At 37.2% G+C, this 25,198-nt stretch overlaps 1 protein-coding gene across 2 annotated transcripts in view; it reads left to right on the forward strand.

Moving 5' to 3' along the window:
- The first annotated feature begins 838 nt into the window (after positions 1–838).
- Positions 839–25,198, forward strand: part of wnt7bb (wingless-type MMTV integration site family, member 7Bb) — a 151,403-nt gene continuing 127,043 nt past the window's right edge. The window contains exons 1-2 of one of the 2 annotated variants that reach the window (XR_007249311.2): positions 839–1,185; positions 7,845–12,983. The gene's annotated coding sequence lies outside the window, so the exon portion shown is untranslated. Of the gene's footprint in view, positions 1,186–7,844; positions 12,984–25,198 lie in introns of those variants that run through there. The other variant, XM_048548375.1, reaches the window with a different exon arrangement.

Consider the following 25,198-nt stretch of genomic DNA (forward strand, 5'->3'; position numbering starts at 1 on the left):
ATTATGGCAGTTTTAGTATCAGTATATAAATTTTCAAAATAATTGTCAGTATTATCTTCCCAGTCTTATTTTTCGTAAGTACGACACTACAATTTATATTTTATCTCATTGCAATTGTAATAAACATATTCACAATTCAAATATTAAGTTAGTAATTAGGACTCAATACTCATCTTCATAATTTAGATATGATTCAAAATTCTAAAACAAAAGCCTCTAAGACTTATCCAACTGATCCCTGTGTATATTTTCACAATTGTCGTAACATGAAAAGTTACTAATTTGAGATTTGGTGTAATCTGTGGGAAATGAAACCATTATGACACCTGGCGCTACTTTACAGAAAAAATAAAGAATAAATCAGCTTTTAAAAACTAGATATAGCGCTTTATCTTTCAAACTATCCGCAGAAGATATCGCCTTACCATTTGCAGAAATCAATAAAGATAAATCAAGATTTAATTTAAAGAAGTCCACGTAGTTCTTGGTGTTGCACAAGTGGATCAGCGCGCTGTTTATGTTTAGCTTGGTGTCACAAATAGAAGCAAAAAGAGTACACCGATAGCTGCCGATTTCTCGCCACTTCGCAGAGCTTCATCCTCGCTTCCGTCGCCGCTTCATACAATGTGATTTTAAGTTTAATTATTAAGTAACAATATTAAATCATGATTTGTTTAGCTCCTTTCCGTGTGACTTTTCTTTCTTTATTCCAAAATAATTTCATGCACATATACACGTGTGTTTGTTTGCAAGTTAAAATGGATAACATTCTGGTGTTGTTTTAATCCGTTTTTCGTTATGTTGTGGTTAGCATAATTATTAACTGCACCGGCAGGAATTCATTTATTGGTTTAAAGTGCTTTCGAGTTCTAACGGGGAGAAAGGGATCGAATAAAGATACGTCCTTTTAAAACGTGTCATGTTTTCTTCTATTAAGAACAAAAATACAAAAGTTCAACATCATGTTTTTTTTGTAGAATCTACTAGCGATGTACTTAAACTATTTTAAAAAATCATAACTGTTGAAAATGGCGGCGGGAAGGAGACCGAGGATCCATCAGAAAAAAAAGTTTTTTAAAAAGCTCATTTATGTCTGCCTCCCAAAAAAATCTACTTTTGCTGTTGCCTGGAAATGTGGGAAAAGAAGTGTTGCTGTTGAGTGCTTCCTTCACATGTTACGTAACCGTAAGTTACAGATTTGTTTGAAATTGGATTTAATTCAATAAGATCATTTTTCCTTCCAAGAAGAATCTGTCAGCTTTAAACTTAGTGTTCCTTTTCCACTGTCTTCACTCAAAACTAGCGCTCATGAATGCTTATGAAAAATTGAATAACTTCAATTTTAAAAATAAATAACTAATTGCATAATTAAGTAAAATCCTAAAATCTCCGAGCATCCTTATCCTTTCCAGTATCCTACTTTTCAAATTGTTTCAATTGCTCCCTTCGCTCCAAAGCTACAGCTAAAATATATTCAGGTTTTATGTTAATTTATTTAAATCTGCTGTCAAACTTGAACTTGACTTTTACTTGTTTTGGAAGAGCGGAGGGGAGGAAAGGTGTAAATTTAGACAGCGGTGAATTCGGTTAGATCTCCCAGGGAGGTGAGATGGATGTGTGCTTAGTTTTAAACTTCTACATGGAAGCTAGGATTTGAGAAATATGGGGGAGGGGCTGCTCCTTTTGGTCTAAAAGACATCAGGGTTTAGTCGCCGCCATTTTGTAGCCCAGAGCAGCTTCTTTCTGCCTTCCCCACTCACCTGGGAAACGGAAGCGGAAATGGGCTCATCTGTCGCTGCGAACCAATAGAGTGCGGTAGCGTTAGCCAGCGCTTGCGCCGTTTGTGGGCCTGCGCGTGAGCAGGGATTATGAGACTACAAATTTCAACAGTCACCTGTACAAATATGTCCGAACACAATAACTATTACTATCACAGTGCGGTATCTTTCAGAAACACTGCAGATTACTTTTTCCGTGTCGATTCCATATTATTAGTATCTTACTTACAAACCATAACCAGAACTTCTTTCTACTTTACCTTTCCTTTTTCAAAATGTTTTAATTTAACACACTCAGTCTTGCTTATTTTTGTCCTGCTCCGCAGTAGAGCATTCTATTTCCAATCGTGTTATTACACTAGCAATTCACCATGCCATCCCACTTATATCCTTTTCTCAAATGGATAAATAATTGCTTGGTAGTGCAAAACTTGAAAATATTGCCAAAAGAAGATCAAGTTTTGTTCCTAGCCCAGATGAGTGCACGATGGAAAGCTCTAACTTTTTGTCTCCAAGAAATGTTTAAATCCTGTTTGTCGCTCCAATTCTGCATCAGCCCCCGTAATGCCTTCCTGTACAACTGAAGTCATTCATCTTTAGATCACTATTAATTACATCTTCTACTACCCAGTATCCTACCACTCAGGCCTATATTAGCATCCCACTTCATATTAATTCTGTTTGCATCTCCTTCATGGTCAGGCCATTCAAACCAACGTAACAAACATCAAGCTGCTCTTGTCATTAAGAGAAAAGTTGAAACCAAACACTTGCTATCATTACATTCTCACATACATACATACATCAATCACTGTAATTCAGCGTTACTTGTATCCAAAACCACAGCCTTGCAAGCTAAACAAATGAACATTTGAATAGATTTTTTTCAAGTTTGCCTTCTGGATTTTTAAAAATTTGATACAATGCTGAAGTTAAGTAAAAATACTGGAGTACTTTGTCTAATCAGCCATGTTGGTCATATGGTGCATTCCAAGACACTTGCTAAAATCTGCGTTCAGCTAACAGAAATATAGTTCTGAGCAAAAATATCAAGTTCAAACTCATCTTTCGAAGAGACTTTGGCCTGAAGTGAAAGTTTTAAGGAATGTATTAAAGAGAGAAAATATAACTCAGTTGATCCTTTCTTTTAATATTTCAGTGAGAAATATGTATTTTAAAGCCTTACCTTGGATACCCAGAAATTCAATTACCAGGAAAAATGGATGGGAAAGTTTTCCAAAAGGCATTGAGTGATTTTGTGGAAACAATACTACAGGACCCATGGTAGAGCAATAGGAGGCTATAACAAAATAATGAAATATCTATTAGAATGCAAACTGCTGGCATAACAGGGAAACATACAGACAAACATATTTCGATGTGAGAATCTCCAGAAGAAATGTTTACATGTAGCTTCCAATAGAATGGATGAGCCTTGTGATTTGCAATATCTATTATCTATTGAAATCAGTATATATGCATGCATAGTGTTTTCATTATAGGAATGTACAAATTTATGATGGAAATTGCCTATGTAAACAAATCACAATGTGGTTATATTCAGGAGTGCAATAGTGCCTCAGTTGTTGCTCACCCTGTACTACAAAAACAGTGCTGCAATTACACTTCCTGCCTGTGAAGGTGCTGATGTGACTCCAGCGGTAAGAATGTGATTATAATGTGACAAAATTGCAAAGGTAGCTTGGATACCTGATGTAAATGGGAATTTGTTTTGTAAAAAAAGTTGAAAGTGAAAACATAGGATGTTATTTACTGTTATATCTGGCATGTGTTCATCATTCTGCCTACATAATTTACACCAGATGAAATGCATCTTAAATACGGAAAGAAACTTGGATTCTTCTGATCTGGAAACATGTGGCCAGAGTATGCAATATTACCATGACATCAATACTGCATGTAGTTCATATTCAGCAGAATGTTCAGTTTAAAGAGTACCAGACAGTGTTATATAGTTGGAAGTGAGCAGATATTCTACTTGCATTTGCTTGTGGGTTTTTTTTGTAAAATCATTGTGAGTGGTATTCATTGTAGCAAATGAGCAAATCTGTACAAGTGATCTACGGGTAAATTGTAAATATTCACTTCTCTATAAGGTGTAAAAATATTTAATTTTTGTAACACCAGACAATGGATGAATCCTTAGTGCGCATGTGGAATCCCACTTGCATTATTCAAAACCTGGAATTTCAAATAAAATGTTCAGCAAATGTACACTATAGAATTCAACATGTAAATTTGTATAGCAAATACAAACATACAAAATTTGGAGCAGAAGTAGGTAATGCAATCCCTTGAGCATGCTCCATTGTTTAAGGAGATCAAGGCTGATCTCTGTTTCAAATTTTACATTCCCATCTACTCTAACTTCTCTTGCATAACAAAAGTCTATCTACATTCACCTTAAAAACATTAATGACCCTGCCTAAACTACCTTCTGTGAAATCATTTCTCTTTTTCCACAAAAGTACTATGCCTTCACTCTCCTCACCTAAGTAATTGATATAATGTGGTAAAAGCTAAAACCCCTGAACTGTGGTAATCCATTTAACATATCCTGCTAATCAGAACAAGACCTACTTACACATGTGATAATGGGAACTGCAGATGCTGGAGAATTCAAGATAATAAAAACTGCACCACACAACCAGCCCAGCTCTTCCCCTCCACCCACTGCATCCCAAAACCAGTCCAACCTGTCTCTGCCTCCCTAACCTGTTCTTCCTCCCACCCATCCCTTCCTCCCACCCCAAGCCGCACCTCCATCTCCTACCTACTAACCTCATCCCACCTCCCTGACCTGTCCGTCTTCCCTGGACTGACCTATCCCCTCCCTACCTCCCCACCTATACTCTCCTCTCCACCTGAGATAATGGGAACTGCAGATGCTGGAGATTCCAAGATAATAAAATGTGAGGCTGGATGAACACAGCAGGCCAAGCAGCATCTCAGGAGCACAAAAGCTGACGTTTCGGGCCTAGACCCTTCATCAGAGAGGGGGATGGGGGGAGGGAACTGGAATAAATAGGGAGAGAGGGGGAGGCGGACCGAAGATGGAGAGTAAAGAAGATAGGTGGAGAGAGTGTAGGTGGGGAGGTAGGGAGGGGATAGGTCAGTCCAGGGAAGACGGACAGGTCAAGGAGGTGGGATGAGGTTAGTAGGTAGATGGGGGTGTGGCTTGGGGTGGGAGGAAGGGATGGGTGAGAGGAAGAACCGGTTAGGGAGGCAGAGACAGGTTGGACTGGTTTTGGGATGCAGTGGGTGAGGGGGAAGAGCTGGGCTCTCCTCTCCACCTATCTTCTTTTCTCTCCATCTTCGGTCCGCCTCCCGCTCTCTCCCTATTTATTCCAGAACCCTCACCCCATCCCCCTCTCTGATGAAGGGTCTAGGCCCAAAACGTCAGCTTTTGTGCTCCTGAGATGCTGCTGGGCCTGCTGTGTTCATCCAGCCTCACATTTTATTACCTACTTACACATACTCTGTTTGCTACCAGCCTTCCAATCTTCTATCCATGCTACTGTGTTATCCACTACATTATATGTTTCTGCTTAGTGTAATCACCTTTTCATTTGGCATCTTGTCAAATACCTTCTGAAATTTCAAGTACAGACTCCCCTTTATCTACAAACATGTAACCGGACATTGATTTGATAAACAATATTAACATGTATTAGATTATCTAAATGAAAATGATCACAGTTTACATAATAAGACATAGTGCACAATCTAATACTTATAACAAGCAGATATGTGGACATATATGAGGATATATTTGATATTATATGTATTTGTCACAATATACCAAAACCAAAATAGAGATGGGTTAGGGAATTCCAGTGTTGCTAATTGCTACTTTTAGCAATCTTGCATCTGAATCATCATATGATAGGTCCAGCAGAAATCCAAAGATTTGTACACACATCCTGGACTGATCCCAATATAGCACGGAAAGAGTGCTGCGCTGTTGGAGCTGTCATCTCTCTGAGACATTAATCTATGGCTGTTGGTTCTTTCAGATGGACATAAATGATCCCAGGGTACTGTTAGAAGAAGATTACGATATTATGTAATCTGTAGTCAATGTCATTAAACAGATTAGCTAATCATTTTATTAATTGTCGTGCTTGGGACATTGCTTTGAAAATTGAGTACTATATTTCTCTACAGTTGAAGAGTGGCTAATTTCAAAAGTTCATTAAATCCTGGAGTGATGAAAGGTGTATATCATATTAGTTCTTTCTATTATCAGTTGTGAGTATATGCACAAAAAAGACTTGTAATATAATGATGAGTATGGTAGTCTCTACAAGCAAAACTACATGCTCTTATGAGTAAATCTGTACAAGTGATCTATTGGTAAATTGTCAGAAATAAATGAAACCCTTGAGACAATTCTATTCACGCATGAGATTGTAGACAAAGCTGCACACAGTTGAACTCCACAGCCAGTTCACTGCAGGCAAATATTCAAACACTGAATTATACAAATACAAATTCAACTGTAGAGGAAAATCCCATATACACAAATACCCAGGAAGAATCCACACACTGAACTTCATGCAGATCTGCATGATCTGAGCTGTACAGATAAATGCATACACCCTCAGCTGAACATGCTTTTCATGTACATACGTTGTATATGCAGTTGTATGCATACAGGATTGCAAATCTATTCGTGTGTACGTAATGCGCATCTTTCTACAGACGCTTTGTTACATAGACGAATCTATAGACATTAATGATTGCAAGAAAATGTATACTTACGGCCAAATGTAACAAATGCAGACAGATCACTGACACTGAACTGCATTAGGAAATCTTTATAACATTGAGGGACGTGTTCGTACATTCGACCCTGCATCAAAATCTGCATGCACTCTAAAGTGGAATGTGCACTCTTTTCAATACGTAGGAACTCTGGTCCATCTTGGAGCAAGTTACGACGTACGTTTAACAAAGTTTTTTTTCTGTTTGTGAAAATATCTTATTTTCCCAAAAATTCATGTAATACTCCGTTGGTTATGGAGAATTTCAGTCTTGTAATATTTGATTTAGCAGACTAGCCATTCTGCTGCATTTATACTGCAGCGACTAGTCTTACATCTGGATACGCATGCTCAGGGCTCCTCGCCCAGTTGGTAACATTTTTAATGTTAGGGTTAATACCGGCGGCAGCATCTGCTGTATCCAAAGCTGAAAAAAATCAGCGTTACTCGGGCGAATCCCTTTATTTTTATTTTCTGCAACTTTGAATTGAACATAAATAAGCACATTTTATTTCATTGTATAAATCATGTATCCCGTTCAACGCTATGGGTTAGAGATCGATCTGGGATATTGTTACATCTCTGGATTACTTAAATCATTGTTCACTGACAGTCCTAGAATTGTAAAATAATTAATTTCTGCGTAAACTGCAAACAATCTGCTGACCACCACCAGAGAAATCTAAATAGTCGTGTATCGTCTTAGGTGATAGAGTAGAAATTGGGTCGTGAATTAAGTCTCGTTCTGCCGCTTGTCGACCTAACCCGACAGGGACAAGGAGTTCCATTTTACACTCCGTTTCTCCCCGCAACCCGCAGGCCTTTTCGCTTTGACAGTGTACAGTGTTAAGTGCGCGTTCTTGGGTTGTTAATTGAAATTGGGCACCTTTTCGCTGCCGTTGATGCGTACGCAGGGAACTTCAACGAGAATGCACGGAGATGCACGGGGAACGCTCACAGTATTATGGAACCACCCTCAGCAAAAGAGAACTTTGCAGAATCGAAACAACTTCATTTGTATGTTATACCAAACACGCGGAATGTTTGACTGCGGGGTTGGAATCAGAGTCCGCTGTTGAGCGAAACTGAAACTTCCGATCGTCTATGGAGTATTCAGGGTTAGAATCGCAGAAGGGAGGACAGAGGGACAACAAATCCCCGTTAGTGGCTCAGCCGCAGCTGTAAAATTCAATCCAGTCCGGCGATCCCGCCTATTTCTGGTACTGTATTACAATATTAAAGCAAGGACTAAAATAGCTTGATATCAATATTTTCACAGGATCATCTCTCAACATTGTGTGGATTTGAAAAGACAAGGGACAGTTCGCTGCGGAGCTGTGTAACGATACTTAGTGATATTTTGCTATCCTGATGCATGGAGTGGGAAAATGACTAGAACTTCGAAAGGTGATGTCGTTCTTCGAGTTTTTCTGCCCAGAATCCAAATCAATGTAGTTTGTTTAATTTCACATACCAAACAAACCTATTGACATGCAATAATAACTGGGGTTAGTTTGCATTTGCTAATTGAGTACTTTTTTAAAAAAGGCAAAGTCTAAAGTTGTTAAACAGGGGTGAAGGGACACTGCTGACTACAGCCTCAGCTGTGAGAATCAAGCAACGATACATAGTCCGGCTCCTATAACTATGTTGTGTTCGATGGGGCATTCCCAATCTCACCACCACCCCACCCCCGCTCAATGGAGTAAATATCAGCATTCCCTACCCCTGGAAGAAAGGGTGCCAGCTCCGAAACGCTGCCGACCTGACACATTATACTCTTTCTCCTGAAACCTTGGAATTCTCCTGAACCATTAGATGCACATTGAACAAAATGCACAATAAACAAATGATCGTTGACAAGCTCTTCTCAAGAATTATGACTGATTTATGTTCTGACAATTAACTGGCAGGAGATAAATCACTTCGAGCTGAGATAAAAATGAGAACTGAATGCAGATTTCCAACTTCTGTTTTTCAGTACTTTCAATTGATTTTTAAATTGTATTTTTGTTAACAGTTGTGAAGTAATCTACAAATTCTGAGACGCTACTGATTTATTTCTGCAATTCGATTTTCTTGCAACAAGTCCTCGCATGAGCGAATTGGGAGTGGTTATCGCACCCGGCAAGGTGCACAAACCCCTGTAAACAGACTGACAGATCGGGTTTGACCTCGAACTGCTATGGTGGCCTAATACTGATAATGGAGATGTATTAAATATAAGAACTAAAAAAACTATCCTCAATTAGTGTAGAAAAGGAGTTGGACGTTAAATGTTTATGTTAACCAACCTCAGCCTTGTCTTAGAAAACTTAGCTTTAAACGCTGCTATTTCATTAAGTTGCAAAAAGTCAGCTTTTAAAGCTTAGATCTTAGCAAAATTTAGATCTTCAATCATTCCTTTTATCTGCCGGAGCAGTTCCACTAGTGGTCAGCTATCACTGATTTAGCAAAGGGAGCAACCTAAATTTCATTTTAACATTTTACAAGCATTGGTGGTGTAGAACACCAACGTCCCTCACTGAGGTCTCAATGGCTTACAGCTGATAATGAAACATTCTGTTGTCATATTTGTTATTCCCTATTATTACAAATTTCGGCTCTTGAGTCACATTGTGTGATGTTTTAACGAGCGTGCCATAAATACCAGTCTTTTAGTTAGCAGAGATGTTAATCTGTCTTTTTAAAACGTTAGCGTGTCTTCTAAAATAACAGTGAAATTTCAAATTAGTGAACTAAACCTTAGTACATGAATGTACTACTGTAATTTCTGTGCTTTATGTTCAAGTACGACAACCAATAACATAGATGTAAAAATTTAAATCTTAACTTGATATTGTTCAGGCTACACGGCTGCAACAGATACAAAACTGAAGCTGGCTGGAATCACTTAGATGTACGGGAATGAATCAGAATAGGATGCGAACATTTAGCCCAATTTGTCTTTAGTTGGTTCTGAAGAAGCCATTCATCTGTAGAGAAAGATTGCATTGACAAGTATTAATCTGTAAATGCACTGATTATCTTGTGATGATGCTATGCAAAAAATGCAGTAAAATTTCAGATAAAACAAAAGAAACTGGTAGCATTGGCTATTTTGTAAATCAGATTAGCAATCAATGAGTGTAATTTATCCTGTAAATACATCTTAGAAGATAAAATACTGCAGTGGTTACTAAAAAAACTTTCGCTGCAAACAGGTCAGTCTCTGGTTGTTTGCAAAGAAAACTATCTTGAAAAATGATGTTCAATACATTTGTGAACTTGTTTTCATGCATTTTGACCGAGCAATTGCATGCAGTTTAGAAGATTATCTATTTGTTTATTTTTTTAAGCGGGGGAACAGAACTGTGAATGCTGGAAATCAGAAACAATATCAAATATTGCTGGATAAACTCAGCAGGTCTGGCAACACGTGCTGAGAGAAAGCAAAGTTAACATTTTGGGTCCAGTGATACTTCAGAACTGTTTCTCCTTTGATTCACTTGTTGAAAATGTTTTCATTGATGTCACTTCACTGTGACATGCAAAAATAATATTTGCATTTAATGATTAAACAATTACGTAAATAATTTATAACAGAAATGCAGTTATTTTTCATTTTATAAATTGGCTCTAATTGTATTAATGGCTTAAAAATGGCAAATCATGGGGAAAGCAAACATTGCAGCATTTTATTCTTGTGGAACAAATTGTACAATTAAGGGGCATATGCGTGTTGTGGGGTCATTAATGCAATTGCTTACATGACTTAAAGCAGAAATAAATCTCGACAATATTAATCTGCTTATTAAAAAAAACACTGCTTTGATTAAAAGAACAAATCAAAAAAATTCTTCATCCCCTAAACAGAGCTAGGAAAGATTGGGATTGAACTATTTGAAGTAATTGTTAGAAGAATATTGGTAGATGTACAAGAGGAAAGGAAATTAGAAAATCTTAAGGCCTTTATTATTCTACATGTCATATTATGTTTGTAGAATACAATGCTGAATGACAGATCTGTGTTACTGCAAGCACCTACATTTCCTATTGACTAGAGAAATGACTTGGTGCATTTATATTTATACTTATGTTCCAAGATCCATTTATAGATGTCTAGATAGGAATATAGGCACAAGAGTAGGCCGTTCAGTCCCTTTAGCCTGTTCTATCATTTTATTAGATTACAGCTTGATTTGTTTTTTTTTTGCCCAGCTAAAATCTTATAAATCCTAAATTGGAAAATTTTCATTTATCCTTTTCAGAACATGTTCCAGATTTTTATCATCCTACGAGATGATCAAATTTGAATTTTGGAAATGGGCCAGTACGTCAGCTGAGATAACAAGGTGTAGAGCTGGATGAACACAGCAGGCCAAGCAGCATCAGAGGAACAGGAAGGCTGATGTTTCGGGCCTAGACTCTTCTTCAGAAATCTAGGCCTGAACTGTAAGCCTTTCTGCTCCTGTGATGCTGCTTGGCCTGCTGTGTTCATGCAGCACTACACCTCGTTATCTCAGATTGTCCAGCATCTGAAGTTCCTACTATCTCTGAAACAGTTTTAACCCCAATACAACAGTTGGCTGTTCACCTTACTAAACATAAACTTTTGAAAAATCATTTAAACTTCAAAATGTTTTAAACATGTTGCAATTCATCATGTATCTGAGCTGGACAAACCAGAAAATTACTGGTTTGGTTTGGATTGAGTTAACTGATTCCAGCCAGTGTAGAGCTGTAATTGGCCTCAGTGACCTTGAACTAAAAATGGAAATTTTTTGGCCATGACTTTGGCTCTTGACAGCAATCCCAGCTGTGTGGGTTTGTGAAGTCAAATGAGGACAGGATTTTGTTCAATTGCGATGCTGTTTAGGTTGAATAGTTTGTTAAAAGTCACTGTCAAGGGTCATATATAGATATTGGTCAGATGGTATCTCAGGCCATGATTTGAAGTTCAGAAAGTAATCTTTAGGAGATAACAGCTGGAACATGAAGAGGCAGCATTATGCTACCTTCTGGAAATGTCAACCACCTTGTGAAAGTGCACACCAGGTGACCTTAAACCTAAATAACATGACAAAGATAATATCAGTGCAATGCAGAAATCACTTCACTGCACGTAATAGCTGTACCATCTAACCAGTAATGAATAAGAATTATAACTACCCAATATGACATTGTAATAACCAGGCCCTGACTGTATATTGATTTGGTAGCATAAACCAGAAAGTGCTGGAGAAACACAGCAGATCTCACTAAGTTCTGATGAAGGGTCACTGGATTTGAAATGTTAACTCTAATTTTCTGTCCACAGATGCTGCCAGTCCTGCTGAGTTTCTCCAGCACTTTGTTTTGTTTCAGATCTCCAGCATTCACAGTTTTTTGATTTATATTATTGATTTGATTAAATTTTTATTAGGAAAGCATACATTTGGTAGAATTTTCACCATGTTAGAGGATATTCTGGTAGAAAGAAAAATTACAGTACATATTGTGTATTAATTACAATCATCACCAAATTACGCAGACATTCCTGTAAAATCATGATTTACAAACTGCTACAGAAGTTGAGAAGAATGATAAAGTATTAGAAATTAATTGGAACTGTGCCTAATTCAGTTGAAAAATGCACACCACATCATCCAATATGTGGCTGGGTGGCGCATGCTCACACATTTTATACTTAACATATTGGAAAACCTCCAGTTTTGACATGCAGGATCTAACTGCAAAACAGGCACCATGCAAATGGTGGAGTAAGGCAAGATGGAGGTTGGGGCAGTAAACTTGTTTTAGATCAGCATTTTAAAATTAGATCCATAGAACACAGCTTGCGCTATGCCTAGTCAGCTAAGTAATGCCAATATATAGCCTAACCAGCAGCCCTAAAGGGGTAATTGGAGGATTTCACCAAAAAGCAAATATGAAAAAGATACTTACTTGCCAGCCCATCTCCATTATTGTCCTGAAGAACAGTGCCAGCCCTTGTTTAAACCCTTCCTGACTGTCTCTCTATGCACCCCACCCCACTCCTCTTCCCCCATTACTTTCTCCCCAGCCGTAGGTAGCTGAAGTAAGTCTAACATTATAGTATGGATGAGCAGATTCTCAATGTTCAATTGACCTCTGCACCTCACTTGCAATATATTAATGAGGTGTGAGACTCAATTTCATGTGAATGCTAGGTCTCTGATTTCTGGTGTGCAGTCGTAGAATACTACCTATTTCTGATGTGAAATCTTGCAAAACAAATTTCTATGTTAAAATATTTTAACTATGGATTATCTATTGTTGACATATTAAACCATAAAATGAAATGTTCCCTGTTCAAAATATTAGAAAAATCGTTTAATTTTGTGATTTTGTTTATTTTCTGGGTTTGATTGAAAAGTTAATGTTATATTTTATTGGTGAAAACAATAAGAAATTAATGTGACAGGAAAGTATAAATCTGAATGCCTAGTCAATAAATATTTATTGATGATGAGTTAATTTCAGAGATTCAAATATTTGATTCATTCAAATTTTGAGATGTACCAGATGAACAAAACGGTTTTATGTTTAGCTAGATGTTCCTTAACAAAGGATTTCCAGATGTGAATTTATACAGCTCAGGACAAAGTCTTGAATTCAATTAACACCACTTTTGCAATGGTTTAGAAATAGACTTTAATTTTTTGCACAAACTTAAAGACAAAGTTGATAGATGTGTTAATTTCTGCAGTTTCTTAAAATCACTTTTTATAATCTCACTGAATTATGCCTGTGCATCTCTTCTATCTCCACATGTATGATGTGGTAAAAATATTTAATCTCTTTTTCTCTGTTCAATAATGTACAGGGGTTGAGGTAGTAAATTGGTTATTGTTTCTGTCCTCCTCTCTTGTCCATAACAGAAGTATCTCTTAAAAATATGTGGTGGTGAAATTCACTAAACCCTGTTTGTGAAGTCCAATTTAAAATGACATGCAGCAATTTTTTTTTGTTTTGTTTTTTAGTTAAAGCAATGTTGATTACAGCATTCAAAATTCAGAGTCATTGTTCAAAACACATTCATTCAAGAAAGCAAAGAGAAAAGAAAAAGAAAAACAAATTGCTTCCTACCAAATATATCAGAATCAGTTCACTTCAATTAAACAGTCCAGTAAATCATTGTCCAGTTGAGGTTCTTTCTGTTGGCTCTGCATAGGTGTCCTCATCCCAAGGGCTCAGAGACTATCAAATTGATGTTGAAGGTGTAATAGTTGTAAGCTGAGAATTGATTTGCATCCCAAACAAAATGCAAGTTTCTTCCCAAAAATCAGCAGGATCAGAGGCAGGTATTTAGCTGAACCTGGAGTTGTTTACTGTACTGCTGTTGCAAACAGACCGAGGAGCAAAGGACAAAAACAGAAATTGGTGATGAAACTCACCAGGTCTGGCTGCATCTGTAGGGAGAAAGCAGAGTTAATTTTTTGAGTCAGGTAACTCTTAATCAGAACTCTTTTTTTGTTTCAGATCTCCAGCATTGGCAGTTCTTTGTTTTATCTTACAGAACAAAAGATAAAGATGTTTGTAGATGAAGGTGACTTAAACAAACCAGTAATTTCAGTTAACATGGTGGCTTTTATGTTCACTTGACAGAAATCATTCTGCTTTGTAACAGATAATTGGGAAGTCATTTGCACTGAGTCAGTCAATAACGGATTTTGTCGGCCTTTTTTATTCAGAACTGAATGAAGTAAACATCTTGTTTGCTAATGTTGACTTGGTATAGATGTTCATATAATGCAAGAACTATCTCTTTCTAGGGAGTGATAAGTTTGATCTTGTCATTGTAATTGCTGGAAACCCAAGGAAATACTCAATTTATACATTTTATGTTCAATTACAGCCATTTTAAAATCCAGCAAGTCCATTTTTAAAATTTCATCAGAAAGTATAACATTGATTTCTCCATTTTAACAGGATAAATTGTTCTATTTAAAACTTTATTAGGATCTTCTCTATTCTCTCTCTTTACCATTCTGCACCAGTTTACATTCCCAAACTGATCTTCCTGGTTTATTCACAATCTTTTTCTTACCTTTTCCTATCCTTTCCTAACAAAGATTTTCTCTGCTGTGTCTGGACAACTTGCCGCAAAAAGCTCCAATTAATTCACAGTTAAATTGAAAGTTCTCTAAGATGGATCCCCAATTCACTGTTAGGAAAATGTTTTGGAAACCAACTAAAATGCTTAAGCTTTTTCTTCGTAATTCTGCAAAGTTTTACAATTAATTAATCATAATCAATAAAGCTCTGCCAATGTATTTCAGATCTGTATAATTTTTTTTCACTGTAACATTACTTTTCTCTGTATTTCTCATCTAAAATATCGCATTAATTTCTCTTTATGGTCCATGAATCTCAATAATGCCCTATTCCCATTCAGAAAATGTAGTGAATATATAATATGAATCTCTTGATGTTCATGCAGGAAGTATAACATTAGTAGAAAATTTAATATTTCATCCCATTTATTCGCCAATATTTGCTCATAGTTGTAAAATAAATCCTTCCATTCCCACCCAGAAAATGTGATATTAATTTCCTAATGCTGTTCCATAAATGTACAACTAATTTCCCATTCTGACACAATAACTAACAATACTCTGATTCTCCCATTTTAATTCAGAAAATGTAACATTAATTCCCTCATTTCCAAGCAGAAAATGTGATTTATATTCCACCATTCTCAAACGCTATAATTCACTCATCGCTGTCCAGAACATGTAAGAGTAATTACACTCCACCCCCCCACCCCCAAACTTCGGAATTGAAACAGCAACATTAACTGCTACCAACCCGAAAATGTTACATTTTCCATGCAGACTCAGAAGATGTAAAATGATTTCCTCTAGTTTCATCAGAAAGTGTAACATTGATTTCCCCATTATAAACTTGAAATCTATCTGTACTATTTTGGAACGGACTATAACCTTAACTCTTATACAAAGAAATTTAATGTGGATTACCTCAGTCCTCACCCGTAAATACAACATTAGTCCCTCTCCATTCGCATCCACAAATGTACGGCTAATTTTCCATTCCACCATAGAAAATGTAATATTAATTCCTCCCATCCTCACCCATAATGTAACATTAATACCTATAATTCCGTCAGAAAATATAACATTATTGACTTATACGTAGCGTTGACTGTCAGTCATGTACATTCTCCGCTTCTCATTAGAAACGTTTACATTAATTTGTCGAATGTAGGTGAATTATTTCATTTTCACACAAAACTGTAACATTCAATTCCCATATTCTCACCCGAAAACGTAATTTATCTTTAAATTCCCGATCTTCCTGAAAATGTAACATTATTCCCTGTTTGTCCCCAAGAGAAAAATCTAACATTAATTATCTTATGCTCGTCCAAAAATGTACTTGTGATTTTGTAACATAAGCTTGAATTTTACCTGGAATTATTTTTTAAACTAAGACATATACCCATTAATTTGACTAACAGAAATTAAACTGCTACGAAGAACCACAGAACTTCAGAAGGGTTGAAAACTGAGGCAATGATATCCAGGACGATAACACACTTAAATGAAGTTAATTCTTTACGGTTACAGTCTCTGGACAAGTTTTTATTTCTTGGCAGGAGAAATCTTGAACACAAACTGCGTCGTTATATTAAGTACGTAACATTCGGAACTCCAAAATACTTCTCTTTTCCTCCGACCTGCCCAGCTGAAGTTTAACAATTGTATGTATTTACCTCCGATATTTAGTTGGATTGCACGGATAGCTCATTTTTTGAAAATATGAAGTCAACATTATCGAACAAATTTTGAGACTAGACAGATAGATATTACACTAAAACGAATGTGTTTAACTTGTCCCTTAACACAACTTGTGAAACATGCTTCTTTTGAAATATAGTATCTATCTGGTACAGAACAGCATAAAAATAACAGTCCTATATGTCATGTTTTTAACCTCTAAAATAAATATGTAATGTTTTCAGTCGCATTAATGAGTTAGAGCACACTTTCTACACAGATGTAAAAGATGGATTTGCTATCCCGGGCAAAAGGATATCACTACATGGATAAACTTTATTTTCAAAAGTAATGCATTCTAACAATAAAAATTAGGTTTCCCCCCGTGAATTAATTGAACTATCTGAATATTGCCCCATGGAATGTTTAAAAATTATCATTTTGTTTTTGGAACTGGAATACTGCAACGAGTCACACCACTGAAACTTTCATCATCCCTGCTGCATGTTTTCTGCCTTGAATTTCGAAATCTGCAGAGAAAGTGTTAATAAAACAAGTCAAAAAACACACACCATTCCGATCAGTTAGGAACATATAGTATTTAAACTCATATGTCTTGTGAAATATTACTGATTAGTTGAAAAGATTATGATGAAATAGTATATTAAAGGGGAAAATGCAAATAATTGTAAAACAAGCTTTGGTTTTCAATACGGTCGAAGTCAGCCAATGACGAATCAGAAATATGTTGGGTTAGTTTTCTCAGCTTTTGCTGAATACGTGCGCATTCAGCTCGGACAAAATTAATTGGCAAATATAAATGTTGAAGAAGTCAACTTTTCCTCATTCCCACTCGGATTATGCTTCGAAATTCATCAGAAGTCTGCAGGGCGATAAATAGAACTCTCCTTTCTTAGCAAAATGAGAGAAAACTTGCAGCCTTGTTAAAAAGAAACAATTCTTGGCTGACGATTGTATTGAGCATATATTGTTTGCTGCTGGGTTATCAATCTGAAATTAACATTTGGCCTTTTACAGAATGCAGATACAATCCAATGGGGCATTTTCAAATTTGCGTGTGTATTTCAACTACTTTAAATATATTGAATCTCCGGATTAATGTCCGTATTATTTCTGGGTGTGATTCCGGTGCTTCCCTCTCAACTGTTGTTTTTACAAAAATAAAATGAATATTTAAATCCAAGTGATACTATATAGTATGTGACGATCTTAAAGGTATCATGTATGTACTTATTTGCTAAAACCAATGCACTCCTAAACCATTTTACATATAACTATGTTTTTCATATGATGAAGCAGCTGTTAGATCTTTTTTGAGCCTGTTCTTCAGGTCACTTTCACGATAGCACAATGGCTTTACTGTATCACAGAAAAGTCCGTTGTCTGTTCACACTCGTCAATTGTTATCATTTGTTTTTATCAATGGTTTTATTAGAGCGTTCTCTGGTGGTTTAATCACACCGCCCGAATTTAAAAGAAAAACATTCACGGACCACAAAGCCGGCTACTTCAGATTTTTTAAAAAATGTAATGTTTGTCCTTTTAAGATCTACTGTAATGGCATTATTCTTATTTCAGAGTTTGGAACTGCAATAGTCCCACGGATGCCGTTTTGTATTAGGAAAATATTTCAGAAATTTACCTATTCAGGTTCCAGTTATGAATATTTCATTTGTTAGTGACATTTATGGTGAAATTAAAATACTTAGAAGCCTTAGATGCCTGACTTCAATTTTGCTGGAGACCTGTAGTTATAACAAATGTAAGGAGAAGAATGGAAGGAACATTTAATGTGGGATCAGCTGAAATGTAGCCAGGATTTCCCTGGGAATACAACCCTCTTTTCTCCTTTTCATATTTAATGAAAATAAGCTAACACTTTTAAAGCATTGTAAAACGGAATTTCTCTCTGCAGTTACAATCGCATACGAAGGGTTTACGTGGGGTGTTTAAAATACTGGAAGTATTTTCAGTACATTGTATGTGGTCGTCCCGTTGACAGGGTAAAATGCAAAAGTAAAATACTAAGGATGCTGAAAATGTGAAATAAAAATAGAAAATACTGAAAGTGCTCAGCGGGTTTGCCAGTTTCTGTATGGCAATCGAACTGAGACGCAAAGCCTGTCGTCTCTTTTCATAAATTCTGTCGGACCTGCTGACTATTTCCCGAAGATTCAGTCTTCAGTTTTATCACAGGGTAAAATATTGGTCAGTTTTACAGGACTAATTCTGAAAGAAATTTCAGATATAATGGCTTGGTTTTAAGTTAGAGGAGTTGATTTACGGAGCCTAACTACCCTGAGCAGTCAACAACAGTAACTAAATTGTCCTCGAAGAGTGGGAATTTTATGAAATTCGCTTAGTTTGTTTCGTCCTTATAAGCACTTTTATTTTACTAAATGAATTATAGTATTTAAATATCTAAATATTTAATTCGTAATATGCGTAAGTATGTTTGAGTGTAAGCTATGTGCAGTAAACAGTCTGGTGGCAGCACGGGTTGCTGTCGTTTTAAAATGCAACTGGTGTATTTGTTGTAAATATTAGCATGAGCAATTGCTGCTTTCTGAAAAGCCACTTAGTGAAAGCACTGGCTGCTCAGAATCACAGTTCACGTTGGCAGTGACAGGCTGTCGCTTTTCCCGTGCCAGGTCAGTGTCTTACTGGAAATGTATTCTGATCATCAGTTTGTACGAGTTCAGGCCCAGATTGCACCTTTAAGATAGTGTATTGTCCAATCACGAAAATTATGAAAGAATCCTTGGTGAGTTGGTGGTAGGTGGAGGAATGTCCTCCCCGGTGGATCCTTGGGGAAGAGCTCTGCCAAAAAAAGGTTCGTTTTATCTTCACTTTGCTTTATTAAACGTCTTTTACAATCATTTATGCTAAAGGACAATGATTTTTAAATTAAAGCGTATCTGTACTTTGATTTTAAAAATATGCACCACAAACACATAATTGACATGTTTCTTGGTGGGTCATAACACACTTTTTAAAAAATGTACGTTTGGATTTTTATTTCAGTGAACTATAGGGCAACATTTTTTAAAATTTAGAAACGCCCTAAATAGAAATGCGCCTTTCAAAAGCTATGTTTTGGGTAATACATTTTTCGGCAACAAACTTCGCAACGGACAAATCTCTTCATTTGTAATAACGAATAAGTTCATTCCACAGAGTTGGAATGCCCGGAAATTCCTCGTTGAAACATTTTTTTGTTTGGGGTGGAGTTGGGGTCGATTTACTTTTAAGGATTTTTCTGACGACAAATAACCTCTGCCGAAACAGATGTAGAATTGAACCTGGGTGATGTGGCAACAAAACAAAAGGAATCCGTTAGAAAGAGAGAGAGAGAGAGAGTTAGAGGTGGTGACTAACTGCCTGTGCTGACCTCAAATGACACGGGAAATTGGATTGGTTTCAGAACACTTACTGAAATTATGTCTTCTTGCAATATTTTGTTATAGTTTACAAACAAAGGGCGAAAGGAAAGTTTTCCCGACACATCATGTGTAAATTAATATGAATTTCACTTTCAGATTCTTGTCGTTCTGCATACATAGAGCTCCTTGTGCAACATTGCCACTATATAACTAAATATCCAGCAAAGAGCCATTAGTTATTTAATGTTATCAAGCAGTCGTTGTAAAAACTAGAACTGTATTAATATTTACTATACGGCATTGAATACGAGGCATCATTAACAAAAAAAAATGCTTCTTCCAAATGTCAGATCTTTTATTCTGGTATTCCAATCCATTCTGATAAATGTTTTAATGCTTACAGCCCTCGTGGTGATATCGTACACGTATATTTAACATTTTCTGATGTTCAGATACAATTACACTCCCTTTTAAAAATGTTCATTTCTCCCGAGTTATCTGGCAAGCGAGTTAGTAAATACAGTCTATAATGCGGCATTCCAGAAGCAGAATGTCCTTTTCATGAATGAGGATTAAATCTACATATATGTAAATACGTGACGATTTTATATTACAAAGATTGACGATTAATCAAAAACGAAATTCAAGCAAAGCCGACCATTCCACTTCTCAAATCCGGTTTCAATATTTAAAATGAAATCTTTGGTTTCGACAGGGTAATTTATGTATGATTTACAAAACTAAAATAAAGCAGAGTTTATTTTTAAGCTCGAGTTTTGTCCTTTTCCTTTTGTTCATTTTAGCGGCTGTGAAGCTGGAGAGAATTAACGCCTTATTTTAAAATAAAACGGTTTCCTTGAAACAAATAATGCGTTTATAATTCGCTTTACGTATAACGAAGCAGAAAGTGAGAAGGTAACAGTTCTCTTCATCTAGAACGCAAAAATATCGAAAAAATTATACGGTATATGTATTTGGAGAAAAGTTAACCTTGTTTGAACACTTGCTCGTATTTTACTTTGCAAGTAAACAGATTTTCTCCAGTTTCTGATCGAGAAACATGATATTTTTCAAACGGCGACACGAACCGATTAAAAGATTAGTCGTTAAAATAGTTCCGACTCTTTTATGTGAGCGGAATTTCAAGTTTGTTAGATTATAGACTGATTTGGATCAGAAATTACTGTTACGGTGTATTTAAAATATGCTTTTTGGGGTTTTGTTTTGTTGTTTGGAAACGGAAACCAAAAGAACCAAAAACCACGACAGAAGGTACATCACCAAGAGAAAGGATATCAAACCAACATAACAATCACAAACCACATTATGTGACTCAATTATGGTATTGAAGGTCACCAAAGTACGCGATGAAAAGTTAGTAAATTTGCACTGTCGCTACTTAGCATTACTCTGAAAATTAATCTGTGGCAAGTGCTGCTGTGAAGTTGTAACCCTCGGGAAACATTTCGGCGTTGAGTTCTCGCTGTATGTGAAGTTTGCCTGGCTATATTAATAATCTATAGATAGTGGCACGACAAGATGCTGCGTTACGCTTGGAATTGGAGGAAAGTAAGTAGATTTTTTTTATTTGAGATGTTATGCAATGTTTGTTAAATTTTGCCGAGCCCCAAAAAAACAAGCCGCCGCAAATAATCCCACCCACAAGAGCTCAGACTGGATACAGTGGCTGACCGAGGAGCGCGCGCAGCAGCCCCGAGCCCGGCTCTCGGCGAATCACAGAGCAGCACTAGCGGTCTCATGATCCTGGAATGTTGTGTTGCCTAGTTGGGCGGAGTCACGTGGTGCAGCCCTCCGGTATCAATGTACGTCACTCAAGTGGGTGTTTTGTACATTTGCTCGTTCCTGAAAAAAAACTCGATCTATTACATTTTTCCCTGTGGGTCTTTTCCCCCAACTTTGCAGTTTCGAGCTGCTTTTAAAAAGAAATCGTACTCCCTCTGCTGGAGGTTTCTTGTAACAGGTTAAATTAAGAAAAGGCCGTAAACATAAAATGCTGATGGTTTGCACCGTACTTTGCTGTCATGTTTGATCATTGTCACCGAGTTTAGGTTTTATCTGAAAGTCGAGTGTTCCATCAATGCAGCACAAATCTATTATTGTTTTTGAATTTCAGTTTAGACTATCCGCTAATGTTCTGATTTGGGTCTTCTACACACCAGCCCTGTCATCCGAGGTGAAAAGTCTCAAAGGCTGGCTGGAATCCTATCCTATCGTAAGCTTAAGCGTGGGGTTTAGTGAATTGTCTACAATTGCATTTGTTTTCAAAGTAGAAGCTTTTTGAAGGCCATGTTCACAATTTTGTCCAATGTTTAAGAAAATAAGTAGCTTAAACAGGTAGCACTTTGAAGTTTTTCTCGAACATTTCACCCGTCGTGGTAATCAGTGTGCATGGCACTTAGCCATTTTAAATTCCCAGCGGCTAATGAGTATGTGGAGTACTTAATTTCGGTGTAAAGTTATAGAAGTTTAGTGTCACATAACCATAAGTAGTTAATAGATGTAAAACTCTGAGGAGAGTTGAAACAGGATATACACATTTTAGTTATATGATCTATGCTAATTGAAAACAGAAAATGTGAATTATTTTTATTTACTTGTGGATGTGGATGTGGGTGTTGCTGGCTGGCCAGCATTTATTACCCATACCTAGTTATTCTTCAGCCATTGCAGTCTACCTGCTATAGGTAGACTGACAGTGCCATTAAGGAGGAAATTCCAGGATTTAGATTCAGTGACACTCAAGGAATGACGATTATATTTCCAAGTCAGGATAGTGAGTGGTTTGCAGGGGAACTTGTAGGAAGCAATATTGCCATATATTGGCTGCATTGCTCCTTCTTTATGGAAGTAGCTGTCGGTTTGAAAGGTCTTGTCTGAAGATCTTTGGTGGATTTCTGCAATGTAACTAGTGGATAGTATACACTGCCATGGAGCGTTTGGTGGATGGGGGAGTGGAAGCTTGTGGAAATAGTGCCAGTGAAGCAGGCTGCTTTGTCCTGGATCGTGTCAAGCTTCACTCTTGTTGTTGGAGCTACACACATTCAGGAAAGTGGAGAGTATTCTATCACACCCCTGACCTTGTAGATAACATACAGGCTTTGGGGAGCCAGATGAGTTATTTGCTGCAGTATTCCTTGCCTCTGAATTGCTCTTGTAGACACAATTTTGAACATGAGGAGCCAGTGAGACAGGCATTCTAATTGTTACATTTATCTAAAAAAGGTCTGATTGTTGAAAGCAGCTCCGACAAATGGAAAGGGTTTAATTACTATGTCCAGACTGGGACCAAGATGTTAGAGACGAGCACCACAGTGTTTGTGTCCAGGGCTCATCTGCTTCCATGTAATTTTTAGCTTTGTTTCCTTATTTTACTGTTGCTTTTTCTTACTTCTTGCATTTTGCAGCTCTTTTGGAGTATCGGTGAGAGTAGAATGGCAGCAATTAATCGGGTGCGCGCATTTCAGGATTCAGCCACAGCAACAGATTTAAGGAGCAAGTTCCTGGGGCCTGTGGCAGTAGTAGCACTGAGTCCCAAGGCTTTACCTTACTGAGATAAGATTTACTTTATGGACATAAGACTTTTAGATCTGGCACTTTCCCTTTTCTTCCTGGCTCTTTTTATTTGTATTTCTGCTTTTATATTTTTTAATTTTGGTTGTTGTGTCTTCAATGGTTGTGTTGGCTTTTGTATCTACGATGGGGTTTTTTTGTGATTTCGGTTTTGTACCTAAGATGGCAGTGGAGAATGGCAACTTTGTACACTTTTCACTGCACTCCTGTACTTGAATACACATGACATTAAACCTAATGCTAAAAATAAGGTTTTGATTATTTTAATTGTTGACAACAATCAGACAGAAGTAGTGAAACACCTTTAGGAACTAATGCACTGTCTTCAGAAAGCTGATGCAAAAATTGGAACAAAGTGCTGTGAAATTCAGGACCAATCAAATATTTCATAAACTTAAATTTATAGAACATAGAATAGTACAGCACAGTACAGGCCCTTCGGCCCACGATGTTGTGCCAACCTATTATCCTACTAAGATCAGCCGACATTTTACTATCCTCCATATACCTATCCAAGAGCCGCTTAAATGTCTCCAAAGTATCTGACTCCACTACCACTGGTAGCAGCGCATTCCACACGCCTACCACTCTGTGTGAAGAACCTACCTCTGACATCTCCCCTATACCTTCCTCCAATCACCTTCAAATTATGCCCACTTGTAACTGACATTTCCGCCCGAGGAAAAAGTCTCTGACTATCTACTCTATCTATGCCTCTCATCGTCTTGTACACCTCTGTCAAATCACCTCTCATCCTTCTTTGCTCCAATGAGAAAATCCCTAGCTCCCTCATAAGACCTGCCCTCCAGTCCAGGCAGCATCCTGGTAAATCTCCTCTGCACCCTCTCTAAAGCTTCCACATCTTTCCTACAATGAGATGACCAGAACTGAACACAATATTCCAAGTATGGTCTAAGCAGAGTTTTATAGAGCTGCAGCAGAACCTTACGGCTCTGAAATTCAATTCCCCTGCCAATGAAAGCCAACACACCATACCTTCTTTACAACCCTATCAACTTGAGTAGTAACTTTGAGGGATCTGTGAACATAGACCCCAAGATCCCACAGTTCATCCATACTGCCAAGAATCCTGCCGTTAACCCTGTATTCTGCATTCCAAAATGAATCACTTCACACATTTCTGGGTTGAATTCCATCTGTCACTTCTTTGCCCAGCTCTGTATCCTGTCAATGTCCTGTTGCAATCTACAACAGCCCTCCATGCTGTCCACAACTCCACCAACCTTTGTGTCATCGACAAACTTACTAACCCAGCCTTCCACTTCCTCATCCAAGTCATTTATAAAGATCACAAAGAGCAGAGGTCCCAGAACAGACCCCTTGGAACATCACTGCAGGCTGAATACTTTCCATTTACTACCACCCTCTGTCTTCTATTGGACAGCCAGTTTTGTATCCAGACAACCAAGTTTCTCTGAATGCCATGCCTCCTTACTTTCTGAATGAACATACCATGTGGAGCCTTATCAAATGCCTTGCTAAAATCCATATACACCACATCCACTGCTCTGCCTTCATCAATGTGTTTTGTCACATCCTCAGAATTCACTAAGGCTTGTGAGGCATGACCTGTCTCTCATGAAGCCATGCTGACCATTTCTAATCAAACTGTGCTTTTCCGAATAATGAACAAGAAATCATTATTTCAAGTTAATTGTTTTATGCAGTTACAAAAACATTAGTGAAGCTTCAAAAGTAATGCAGAACACAAACTTTTAACTAAAGCTTCAACAATAGTCTATTTTCTATTGATGATCTGTTTTTCTAGACATTAATGAAGACATTATGTCCATTGCTAGTGCTCTTTTATGGTTGCTGCTTCACAGATTTCGGTTTTGAGAATTTTAAAAAAGTCTTAAATCACGTCAAGCATAAAG

The sequence above is a fragment of the Stegostoma tigrinum genome, chromosome 18, assembly GCF_030684315.1.
Source record: "Stegostoma tigrinum isolate sSteTig4 chromosome 18, sSteTig4.hap1, whole genome shotgun sequence".
Lineage (NCBI taxonomy): Eukaryota > Metazoa > Chordata > Chondrichthyes > Orectolobiformes > Stegostomatidae > Stegostoma > Stegostoma tigrinum.